At 36.5% G+C, this 13,509-nt stretch overlaps 1 protein-coding gene across 7 annotated transcripts in view; it reads left to right on the forward strand.

The window, feature by feature from the left end:
* CFTR (CF transmembrane conductance regulator) overlaps positions 1-13,509 on the forward strand; it is a 210,937-nt gene that overhangs the window by 132,462 nt on the left and 64,966 nt on the right. The window lies entirely within an intron of this gene.

Below are 13,509 nucleotides of genomic sequence, written 5' to 3' on the forward strand. Positions count from 1 at the left end.
AGCCTGCAGGGAGGTTTATGAGCAAGCACTGTGTCAGTGACACAAATCTTGTGGCAGCAAGAAAGAGAGATAAAGGAAGCAAGGCAGATTTCTCATTTTTAATTAAAAAACAAATACATAATTTTTAATCAGACTGTGCAGTTTGTCTGGATAGCTTAATCATCAACTTTTATTAGTCTATCTGTAGTACTGTTTATAAAATGAGTCATCCATTACTGCATTGGTAGAGGGTCTAGGAACTCATGTTGAAAATGACTTTTATTGAAGTCCAAGGTCCTTTTCCCATCCTCTGAGACAGTTTGCTTGTTCTCAGACCGCAGACGTTCATTCAGCTGTGACATTTGTATAATTGATTCCTATCAGAACAAATATCATTATAAAAAATATCTCTAGGAAAAAAACCCAAACTGTTTAATGTCCCCTTTTTTCTTGTATATCTTAATATTTCATTTTAACCAAAGCATTTTAATAACTCACTGAAATGTGAGTTATATAAACATGATTTATAGTAGGGTTTATCTCCTTTCCTTTAACATTATGTTTTTTCAGTCTGAGCAGCTCTTTTTAGCTACTCATTCATTTCCTCACTTAGCTCTTATGTTTTTGGGGTTGGGTCTTATAAATGTTCATTCTTTTCTTTTTTCTTCTTTGTTTTCTTCCTTTTAATCCTCACCTAAGTATATGTTTATTAATTTTAAAGAGAGAGGGAGAGAGCAAGACAGACAGACAGACAGACATTGATGTGAGAGAAACATCAATGCATGACCTCCCACATACACCCCACCTGGGGATCACACCTAGGTATGTGCCCTGACCAGGAATGGAACTCACAACCTTTGGTGTATGGGATGATGCTCCAACCAACTGAGTTACCCAGCCAGGGCCTTAAAATATTTCTGTTGGGAAATAGCAGGAGAATAGTGCTTGCATTCATTTAATTCTTTGTTCTAACTTTCTGCAACTTTGACTTTACTGTTAAAATTCCTATTATGTCACCTCTTTATCCAAACAATCCCTTCAACTGTATTTTCACAATTCTTTTGTCATATTGTTTTGGTTTACATAACAGCCTCTATACACTGATGTCAAAACCTTTGTTGTTGCAATTCCATTCTGGATGTCTACTCTCCATTAAAGTTTCTTTAATGTACCTTTACTTCTTCGTTTTTCACATGGGCATCCTGGGCTTTGTGCCTTGTTTTGACATTGTGTCTTTCATCTCCTGGTATAAAAGGATCTTTGCAAAGAACTATTATGTTATAATACGGTCTATAAAAAGGGTCAGTATTTGCATTTGATCTCATCTTAAAAAGTCATGTTCTTTTGGTTGAATATCAAAGTGATTGTGTTAGTTTTCATTTCCCTGCCAAATAAATAACAGAAGTGGTCTTTCCTGGGCCTTTGAGGGGATTTATTTAAATATTAATTCCATTCATACTGCTTTCACTCATGCAGTTGCTAAAGTTATACAGTAATTTTTTAAATTTTCACATGGCATATGTTAAGGGAAAATGGTTATGCCCTCAAGTTTCACATTTGAATGATCTTAACAATAAAGGCCTTTGTGAACTCTGAAGTAATAGCTCAATATGTTCTTGCTTTATTTTACTGATTTCTTAACTGAATTTAGATCTGAGTTTAAAATGCAGTAAACAGAGTGCTTTGTTTGACACATGATTTTAGTTTTTCAATGCTGGGCTATTGAGAAGAAATTCTTTAGGTGTGGAAAGACTATTTCAGTATCTCATTTAAGATGGACACAAAGTCAAACATCAACAGAACTATGAAGTTATAAAAATTGCAATATGACCTTTTTTACAGCTCATCCATTGCTTATACCCAGATGCCTACTAGGGGCCTAGCTTTCATTAGCTTTCAACCAGTAAAAGTAATATTTGGAAGATAATACTTCCTCATCATTACTTCCAGTCACTTTGTATTTATGACTGACTACACATCTCAAATATAGGCACTGAAAGCTGGCCAAAAAGCCTTTTATTAAATTTTCCTAATTATTATTTTTTCTTTTTATTAGTATTTTTCTTTTTTATTTAATTTATTATTTTTTGTTTTTATTGAATTTATTGGAGTAACATTGGTTAATAATATCATATGGGCCGTGGCTGGTGTGGCTCAGTGGATTCAGTGCCAGCCTGTGAAACAAAGGGTCACTGATTCAATTCCTGCTCAGGGCATATGCCTGGGTTGAGGCCAAGTCCCCAGTAGGGGGTGTAGAAGAGGCTACCACACATACATGTTTCTCTCTCTTTCTCCCTACCTTCTCCCTTCTCTAAAAATAAATAAATAAATAAATCTTTAAAAAATAATATTATATAGATTTCAGGTATACAATTCTATAATATATCATCTATATTGTGTGTTTATCACCCATAGTCACGTTTCCTTCCATTACCATTTATCCCCACTATACCATCTTCTACCTACCTTACCCCACTTTCCCTCTGGTAATCACCATACTGTTGTCTATGTCTATGAGGGATTTTGTTTTTGTTTTTGTTTTGCTTAATTTCTTCACCATTTTCAACGAGGCCCACAACCCCCGTGCCATCTGAGAGCTGTCCCTCTGTTCTTTGGAAATCTGTTTCTATTTTGTTAGTTTATTTTGATTTTAGATTCCACATATGAGTAAAATGATATGGTGTTTTTCCTTCCCTAACTGGCTTATTTCACTTAGCATAATACTTACTCTTCAGGTACACATCCATGCTTTCCCAAAATGTAAGATTTATTTTTTGATATCAAGTAGTATTCCGTTATGTAACTGTACTATGGCTTTTTAAAAAAATTTTCACCTGAGGTCATTTTTTATTGACTTTAAAGGGAGAGAGGAAGAGAGAGAGAAAAACACCCATGTGAGAGAGAAACATTGTACCACTGCCTCCAATAGACACCCAGACTAGGGATTGAACCTGCAACCCTTTGGTTATGGGATGACACTCCAACTAACTGAACCACACTAGCCAGTGCTGTACCACAGCTTTTTTTATCTACTCATACTGATGGGCACTTGGGCTGCTTCCAAATCTTGTCTATTGTGAATGAGAGTATTATAAACATAGAAGTCCATATATTCCTTCAAATTAATGTCTCAGGGTTCTTTGGATATATTCCCAGGAGTGCAATCGCTGGGTTATAAGGTGGTTCCATTTTTAACTTTTTGAGGTAATTCCATACAGCTTTCTACAGTGATATCACCAATCTGCATTCCCACCAACAGTGTACAAGGGTTCCCTTTTCTCCATGTCCTCACCAACACTTGCTGTTTATTGATTTATTAGTGATAGCCATTCTAATAGGTGGGAGTTGATATCTCATTGTGGTTTTAATTTGCATTTCTCTGATGATTAGTGGTGTTGAGCATCATTTTATATGTCTGTTGGATGGAAGTAGTGGAAATTCTGTGAGGGAGGTTGCCAGTCAGGCTTCCAGAATGGTGGAGAATATTTCTCCCACAACAAAGCCACACAACTCAGTCTGTCCCATATTTTGCTCCAACCTTGGCAGGGCAGAACCACTGGAAGTCTGGTGAGCGAGGCTTCTGGACCTTGGAGGGTGGGTCTGCCAGAAGCCTGCATGGTGGTTCTGTCAGATCTCCTATGAGGGAGAAGTGCTAGTCAGGTTCAGAGGAAAGAAGAATATCCCCCTCCCAAATCCACACAACTCAGTCACTGACACTCACTTGCCTCTGAACAGACCTCTACACTCTGGCCAATGCAGATTACTCCTCAGGAGAACATAAGATCTGCAGGATGGGGCAAGAGGGATTCCAGTAAGTGGAGCTATTGCTTTCGCCAGCCTGATGTTGTATGGAGGGGAGTGCTCCACCCAAGAAAGATGGTATCTGTGTTGTGTGGGAGAGACTCAGCACAAGGATCCTGGCAGCTGTTCTTTCAGATTTCTCCCTAGAGCCCAAAACCCCAGACTCTCCTCATGTGACTCTCCTGCTCTGTCCTCTCCTGCCAAATCCCTGGGTGAGTGGCTGCATAAAAATTCTTGTGTCTTGGCCCTTTAAAAGGGTGCTTGTGTCTCTAGCAGACTCCTGCATATCCATGGTGGAAAGAATCTCCACTGATATTCACACCCAGATGTTATGTGGGTACCTCCTTCTGGGTCTGGTACTCTGGGCTGAGGAGTCTGGCTTGGGATTGAGACCCCACACTTCTTAGGGGGAACCTCTGCAGTTGAAATATCCCTCCAGGACCTCAGCTGCCTCCTGAGGGAATGTAGCCAGCCATTTTCTTGTTTCTGTTCTTCCTACCAGGCTTGATGTGACTTCTTGTGTGAATCCTTTGTCATAAGATTTCTCTTCAGTTAGTCTTCATGTGGTTATTCAGGATGATTGTTGTATAATTTAGTTGTAATTCCAGTTTGGTCCTGGGAGGAGGTGAATGTAGCTTCTACCTATTCCACCACCATTTTGGATTTCCCTAAATACACTTTATTTTACTCTTTAAGGTAGTTTTTCCCACCTTCTTGCTTCTTCTCAAGTGATCTAAGAATTCCAATTACTGTACTCTCAGCTACATATTTCATAGAAAAAATGGTGCAACTAGAAAGAATTTCATTATTTCTCTTCATCAGTTGCATTACTCTATTGCATGTCTCATGTGCTCCACCTTCCCTCTGTGTCTTCATTCTTATATAAAGGCCAGTAATATGCAATTAATCCTTCTCTGTGGGATCTTTATCTCGAGAATAAAGCTACCTTTCCTTGATCTCTAGCTTGTATCTCATTTCACTGACATACTTATAGCCAAACTTCTATTTTTTTAGAATTAGTTTTTAGATTTTATTTATTTATTTTCTAGAGAGAGAGGAAGGGAGGGAGAAAGAGAGGGAGAAAAATATCAGTGTGTGAGAGAAGACTGCCTCTTGCATGCTCCCAATGTGGGACCTGGTCTGTAACCCAGGCATGTGCCCTGACTGGAAATCAAACTGGCAACGTTTAGGTTTGCAGGCCTGTGCTCAATCCACTCAGTCATAAACTTCTTGAAAGAGTGCCTGTCTCCATTTCTTCCTCTCCATTCTTTCAGCCAAACTTCTTAAAAGAGTGCCTGTCTCCATTTCTTCCTCTCCATTCTTTCTACAACCTGTTTCATTGTACCTCCATCTTCCCTGTGACTCATGACTAATACCTTGCCAGAGCCAATGCCCTTGTCTCCTTTAATCTCTCACAAGTATTTATGCAGTGGAAAAATCCTTCTTCTTGTGATACTTTCTTCTTTCATTTTTGTGATGCTACTTCTACATCATTTTTTTGTTACCTCTCTGGTTCTACCTTACTCCTCTTTCTTGGACCCTGGTCTTTTTCTCAGATCTCTAAATCTCAGCTATCTTCCACCTCTCTTCCATCTATACTTTCTGTAGCTATTGTTATCTAACTCCATTCTCCAAAGCCGATGTCTTAATGAATTACACATTCATATCTGTAGTTTAGACCACTCCCTTGCTCTCTAAATGTACACCCAACTACCAGCTTGACATCTCCATGTGTTCATAAAACATGGTGATAGAATATCTCCCAGTAGACTTAACATTTTAGATCATAAATTCTTGTCCACAGTCTCCCTAAAATGAGCATGAGATATCAACAGCTCATTGAAAAGGAACAAAGTATCTAATTTACTTACTAGTTTGTCTATCTTTAGCAGATTAGAAAAAAATCATGTGGACATTGTTACCTTATGAACAATATACAGGAGGTTCTTGAGTAACATAGTTTCATTCATTGTCATTTTGTTATAATATTGATGAGATGCTGTAGGAACCTGATTCTTGTTTAATTAGCCTATAGTAAAATTGGTTATATTATATGTCATTTTACCTAAAGTTACTATTGATGATGTTAAGCGAGGACTTGCTGTTGTATAATAGGTTGTAAACCACTCTGGAAATTTAAAAGTGTAGTAAAATTATCAGTCCAATTTAATAATTCCCACTATAAAGTCCCATGTTAGGGGATTTCCAGTTACTCAATTGATAACACATTTTAAAAACTGTTATTTCTAATTCTTTCTGTTCATTTCAGTTGCATATCTCATACCGATCTGTAGATGGGATAAAAAAGTACTAATTCATTTTAACTCCTTACATCAAATATATAGATTATAATTGTTATTGCTAAAACTATTATCTTGAATTTATTACATTCTTAATTAACAAACTATGTACTGATTTATTTCCTATAGATTCACAAAGTGCCTGTTGTTTTAGTATCATGAAGCTCTCTTTCTCCTATTCTTAGCTACATAGCTATTATGTATCTTAAATAGGCAATGGATACCTATCTGCCTCTGTGCATGAATGAATGGAAAATACATACATACATACATAGATAAAAACTAAAGAGTACAAAGGTGGTGTTTCAGACTTAGCAGTATCAAGCCATCTGGTGACTGATAACTTGCCCACACTGATAGTCTCATTGTTTGAATAAGACAGTTGACAATTTACCTATATGTCTTTTCAGGGCTGTCTGTTATATAGGGAACACAGCTAAAAGATCTGAGCAGGTGACTTTTATCCTGCTTCCTTAATTCTATAACAACAGCAGCAGATAAATCATCCCTGTTTTGTTGAGTATTCCTTATAACATGAGAGGAAGGAAGCCATCAGATGAGCAGGGAAGATTGTGCATCTATAGGGCTCAAATTTAGATTCCAGGTAATGGGGCTTCAGAAAGTTCTTGCAAGATTGATGGAATCTGAAAAGGGTTTTCTGTCAATAGAAACTTCCTCTGTTTCTCCTTTGTCCTTTTATTGCCCGTGTTTGTTTTGGGTTCCAGTAAAGATCAAGTGACTGACTGTACAATGACCACAAAACCTGTTGTGAAAAGAAAAGGGGAAGCTGGCTTTTCCTCATTGCTCCTGATGTCTAATTCTTTTGTATTAAAAATAGTTTCTATTTATAATAATCTGATTGTAGGGTTCATTACTCTGTTATTTTTTTGCCTACTTTTAAATGACTCTTTTTGTTTGTTTATTGTTTTTATTGTATTTATTCCATTGCCATTTACCCCCCCTTATACACACCTCCCCACCATAATCACCACCCTGTTGTCCATGTCCATGAGTACTTTTTCCCTTTTGTTTGACCCCTCTACCCCCTACTTCCACCAGGGCTGTCTGCCTGCTCTAGATCTATGAGCCTGTCACTACTTTGCTTGTTAGTCCAGTTTGTTCATTAGATTCTACATATAAGTGAAATCATATGGTATTCGTCTCTCTCTGACTGGCTTATTTCATTTAGCATAATGTTCTCCACGTCAATCCATGCTGTCAAAAAGGGAAAAATATTTTATTTTTTTTGGCCAAAGATGTCCATTCATAAATGTCTCATCTACCAATGGACACTTGGGCTGCATCCATACCTGGCTATTGTAAATAACATTTCAGTGAACATAGGGGTGCTTAATTGTTTTGAATTAGTGTTATGAGTTTCTTGGATAAATTCTCAGAAGTGGGATCACTGGGTCAAATGGCAGTTACATTTTTAATTTTTTGAGGTATCTCCATACTGCTTTCCACATGGCTACACCAATCTACATTCCCAACAACAGTGCAAAAAGGTTCCCAAATTCTCTACATCCTTGCCAGCTCTTTTTTGTTGACTTATTGATGTTCTGACTGTGAGGTGATATCTCATTGTGTTTTTAGTTCGCATTTCTCTGGTGCTAATTGGTGATGAGCATTTTTCATGTTTATTAGCCAATTGTGGGTCCTGTTTCAAGAAGTATCTGTTCAGGCTTTTTGCCCAATTTTCAATTGGATTGTTTGTTTTTTTGCTATTGAGTGTTGTAAATTCCTTGTAAAGTTTGGATAGTAAACCCTTATCAGATGTATAGGTGAATATGTTCTGCCATTCAGTGGGTTGTCTTTTTATTTTGTTGATGGTTCCTTTGCTGTGCAAAAACATTTTAGTTTGACCTAGTCCCATCTGTGTATTTTTCTTTTGTTTCTCTTGCCTGAGGAGATACATCAGAAAAAATATTGCTGTTAGCAATATCTGAGATTTTACTGCTTATATTTTCTTCTAAGATTTTTATGGTTTGGGGTCTATCATTTAAGTTTTAATCCCTTTGAATGTATTCTGTGTGTAGCATAAGAATGTGGTCTAGCTTCATTTTTCTGCATATATCTGTCCAATATTCTCAACACCATTTATTGAATAAACTAATTCTAGCCCATTATGTATGTCCTTGCTTCTCTTGCAAATATTAACTGACTATAAAGGTGTGGGTTTAATTTGCATCACTCTGATGGTTAGTGATGCTGAGCATCTTTTCACATGTCTCTGGCCCTTTTGTATGTCCTCCTTGGAGAGATGAGTATTCAGGCCATTTGCACATTTTTTAATAGGATTGTTTATCTTCCTGGAGTGGATTAGTGTGAATTCTTTATGTATTTTGGAGATCAAACCCTTGTCTGATATATCATTTGCAAATATATTTACCGATTTAATTTGTTCCCTTTTCATTTTGCTGATGTTTTCTTTAGCCATGCAGAAATTTTTTAATTTAATGTAATTCATTTGTTTATTCTTTCCTTTATGTCCCTTGCTTTAGGGGACATATTGGTGAAAATATTGCTTCATGGAATATCTGAGATTTTCCTGCCTATGTTCTCCTCTAAGACTTTTATGGTATCACGACCTAGACTTAAGTCTTTTATCTATCTTGAGTTTATTTTTGTGTATGTTGTAAATTGGTGGTCAAGTTTCATTTTTTGTGTTGCATGTAGCTGTCCAGATTTCCCAACACCATTTGTTGAAGAGGCTATTTTTACTCCATTTTATGCTTCTGCCTCCTTTTTTGAATATTAATTGACCATATAGACTTGGGTTTATTTTTGGGCTCTCTATTCTGTTCCATTTATCTATGTGTCTGTTCTTATGCCAGTACCAAACTGTTTTGATTCCAGTGGCCTTGTAATATAGTTTGAGGTCAGGTATTGTGATCCCTCCAAATTTGTTCCTCTTTCACAAAATTGCTGTGGCTATTCTGGGTCATTTGTGGTTCCACAATGAGGTACAACTTCACACTGGTCAGAATGGCCATGATAAATAAGTCAACAAACAACAAGTGCTGGAGAGGTTGTGGAAAAAAGGGAACCATAGTATAGTGTTGGTGGTAATGCAGATGGTGCAGCCACTGTGGAAAACAGTATGGAATTTCTTCAGAAAACTAAAAATGGAACTGCGTTTTGACCCAGTAATTCCACAGCTTAGATTATACCCTAAGAAGCCTGGAACACCAATTCAAAAGACCCTATGCATCCCAATGTTCATAGCAGCACAATTTACAATAGCCAAGTGCTGGAAACAACCTCAATGTCCATCAGTAAATGAATGCCTAAAAAAACTATGATACATTTACACAATTGGAATACTACACAGCAGAAATAAAGAAGGAGCTCCTACCCTTCGTGACAACATGGATGCAACTGTAGGGCATTATGCTAAGTGAAATAAGCCAGGTGGTAAAAGACAAATATCATATGAGCTCACCTATAAGTGGGACCTAATGAACAAAACAAACAAAAAAGTAAAATATAACTGGAAACATTGAAATAAAGAGGAAACTGACAGTAACCAGAGGGGAGAGGAATAATGGAGGAAAATAGGGGAAAGGTCATCAAGGAAAATATATAAAGAACACAGTGACAAAGCCAAAGTGGATAGGATCAAGGGTGGGAGGTGGGGAGGAATGGAGTGAGGGGCAGTGGTGGGAGGAAAATGGAGTCTGCTGTACTTGAACAAGGATTTTAAAAAAGTATTAGACTCAATAAATAAGGGTTAATAGTAAAAAAAAAGTGTGGATTTATTTTTGGACTCTCTATTCTGTTCTGATGATCTATGTGTCTTTATTCCAGTAATGTGATGTTTTGATTACAATGGACTTGTAGTGTATTTTGATATCCAGTAGCATGATTTCTCTAACTTTGTTGTTTTTTAACAAGATCATCATTCCTATTCAGGGCCTTTTGTGGTTCTATATAAACTTTGAAATAATTGGTCTAGTTCTGTGAAATATGTCACTGGTATGTTGATAGGAAAGGCATTGATTTTATAGATTTCTTTGGGTAGTATGCACATTTTAATGATGTTAATTCTTTCTGTCCATGAAGACGGTATGTGCTTGCAGTTATTTGTGTCTTTTTCAGTTTCTCTCTTTAATGTCATAATTTTCTGAGTACAGGTCTTTTACATCTTTGGTTATATTTGTCCCTAGATTTTTTTTAAAAACAATTGTGAATGTGATCATTTTGTTAATTTCCTTTTATGAGAGTTCATTATTGGCATATAAAAATGCAACTGATTTCTGGATATTAATTTTGTATCCTTCTAATAAACAGAATTCACTTATCAGTTCCAATAGTTCCTTGGTGGAATCTTTAGGGTTCTCTATATACAGCATCATATAAACTGAAAATAAAGACAGTTTTACTTCTTCCTCCCCAATTTGGATGCCTTTTATTTCTCCTTTTCTTATTGCTATGGCTTGGACTTCCAGTACTGTGTTGGAAAAGAGAGGTGAAAGTGGACATGCCTGCCTCATTCCCAATCTTAAGGGGAACACTTATAGTTTTTGCCCACTGAGTATGATGCTGACAGTGTGTTTTAAATATATGGCCTTTATTATGTTTACATATATTCTGTCTTTTCCTACTTTGTTGAAAGTTTTTATCATAAATGGGTGCTGGATTTTATTAAATCTTTCTCTGTATCTATTGATATGACCATGTGGTTTTTATCCTTCATTCTGCTTTTGTGGTGTATCATATTTATTGATTTTTGAATGTTATACCAACCATGTACTCCTGGAATAAATCTCACTTGATCATGGTGTATGATATTTTTGATGTATTGCCATATTCAGTTTGCTAATACTATGTTAAGATTTTAGCATCTATGTTCCTCAGGGATATTGGCTTATAATTTTCTTTTTGTGTGTGTGTGTTATCTTTATCTGGTTTTGTCATTAGTAAAATGCTGGCTTCATAAAATAAACTTAGGAGTCTTTGCTCCTCTTGCATTTTTGAAATAGTTTGAGAAGGAGAGGTGTCAACTTTTCTTTGATGTTTGGTATAATTCACATGTGAAGCTATCTGGTTCAGGGCTTTTGTTTATCAGGTGTTTTTTGACTACTGCTTCAATTTCACTAGGTGTAATCTGTCTATTCAGATTTTCTGATTCTTCCTGATTTAGCTTTGGAAAATTGTATATTTCTAGGAATTTATCCATTTCACTCAGATTGTCAATTTGTTGGCATATAGTGTTCATAATATTTTCTTATAATCTTTTGTATTTCTGTGGTGTCACTTGTTATTTCTCCTGTTTGTGATTTTATTTATTTGGGTCCTCTCTCTCTCTCTTTTTTTTTGATAACTCTGGTTAAAGGTTTGACAGTCTTATTTATCTTCAAAAAATTGGCTTTTGGTTTCATTGATCTTTTGTGTTGTTTTTTAAGACTCTATTTCATTTATTTCTGCTCTGATCTTTATTAGTTCTTTCATTCTTATTTTGGGATTTATCCCCAAGTTCTTTAATTGTAAATTTATATTGTTTACCTGAGATGTTCTTATTTCTTGAGTTAAGCCTGTAATGTTTTGAATTTCTCTCTTAGGATTGCTTATCTGTGTCCCACAGATTTTGGGTTGTTGTGTTCTCATTTTTATTTATTTCAAATATCTTTTGATTTCTTTCTTGGTCTTTTTCTTAACCCATTCATTGTTTAATAACATGTTATTTAGCTTCAATGTCTTCGTGTATTTTTATGTGTTCTTCTTGTGATTGATGTCTAGTTTCATAGCCCTATGGCCAGAGAAGATGCTTGATATGATTTCAATCTTCTTAAATTTTAATTGCCTGTTTTTCATATCTTTCTTTTATGTTCTCATGAGCCTTTGTCGTGTTTTTTGTGGCATTTTTTCCTCTCATGACCACTACCTGAAGATTTCTTTCCATTTAATGATTCTCTTTCCATCCTGCAGAGTGGTTTCTACTCTGCATTTCACTCTGGTTTGCAAAGTCCTTTGTTGTAATCACCATCAGCTGGCCCATTGTATTTTTCTGAATGTCATCAACAGTCTGAAATCTCGTTCCTTTCAAAGATGATTTTAGTTTTGGAAAAAGCCAGAAGTCACAGAGTGCCAAATCTGGGCTATAGTGGGGCTGAGCTACCTGGGTGATTTGATGTTTCACCAAAAACTCTGCAAAGGATATGATGCATAATCAGGCATGTTGTTGTGATGAAGCTGCCAATCACCACACCCATAGCTGTGGCTGTTTTCATTGTATTGCATCTCTTAACCAATGAACAACATTGAGGTAGTACTGTTCACTAATTGTTTGGCCTGGAGGGGTGTATTTGTGCTGGACAATACCTTCCCAATCAAAAATCACAGTTAACATGATCTTGATCTTGTTGTCCCTTTTCTGTGCCTTCTTCAGGTGTGGAGAACCAGGTAACCTCCACAGGGACTACTGGGCCTTTGTTTCTGGAAAATAGTCATAGGCACATGATTCATCTCTGGTTATGACCTGCTCGAGGAAATCAGGTTCATTGTTAATCATTTGAATCAAGTCATTAGCACATGCAGCATGATGTTCCTTCCGTTCTGATAGCAGAAGCTGTGAAATGAACTTTGCCATGACACATTTCATGCCAATATCCTGTGTCAAAATCCTGGACACAGTAGTTTTGGGAATCCCAGATCACCTTCTAGTTCTTGCATAGTCAATAGCTGATCTTTGTTGATTGCAATCCATACACATTGAACTTTCTCAGGTGTTCTGCTTCTTGCAAGCCCTCCAAAACATGGGTCACTTTCAACGGATTTTCAACAATCTTTGCAGTGTTCGAGTCACACTTTTATTTGTGCCACACTCATTGCATTGTCTCCTGAATTATCTGAATAATTTCCATGGGAGAATGTTCAAGATTAATACAAAATTTGATGCAGATTTGTCACTTTCCTAGCTCTGTCATTTTTAGTGCAATGGCCACAGAGTACACATGCTCACTCAACAGGGTCTACTGCCCCCACTGACTAGTACAGTGAAGTCATTGTTCACACATGCACATTCCAGTCCACTGTCCTTGGCTGCGAGGTCACATTGATGTTGGGCAAACCATTCTTATTATATTAACTATGGCTGGACTTTTTTCTAGACAGGCTGCATATATCCATAAGACCTGTAAAGGGTGATGCTTAATGAGAGTGTATGGGGAAGCCACAATATATCAAAATTAAGATGCTTAGAGAAGTATATTATACTATTTATTAAAATAGTAAAAACCTTGACAAAATATCTTGATATATCATTTTAGACTCCTCTTTTTGAGCTTTTTGTTAAAATATTTTTTGATTTTTTTGTATATTTTATTGATTATGCTATTACAGTTGTCCCATTTTTCCTCCCCTTTATTCCTCTCCACCCTGCACCCAGTCTCCAATCAGTATCACAGACCCCCTCATTCATGTCCAT

Source organism: Phyllostomus discolor, chromosome 10 (genome assembly GCF_004126475.2).
Source record: "Phyllostomus discolor isolate MPI-MPIP mPhyDis1 chromosome 10, mPhyDis1.pri.v3, whole genome shotgun sequence".
In the NCBI taxonomy this organism is placed as follows: domain Eukaryota; kingdom Metazoa; phylum Chordata; class Mammalia; order Chiroptera; family Phyllostomidae; genus Phyllostomus; species Phyllostomus discolor.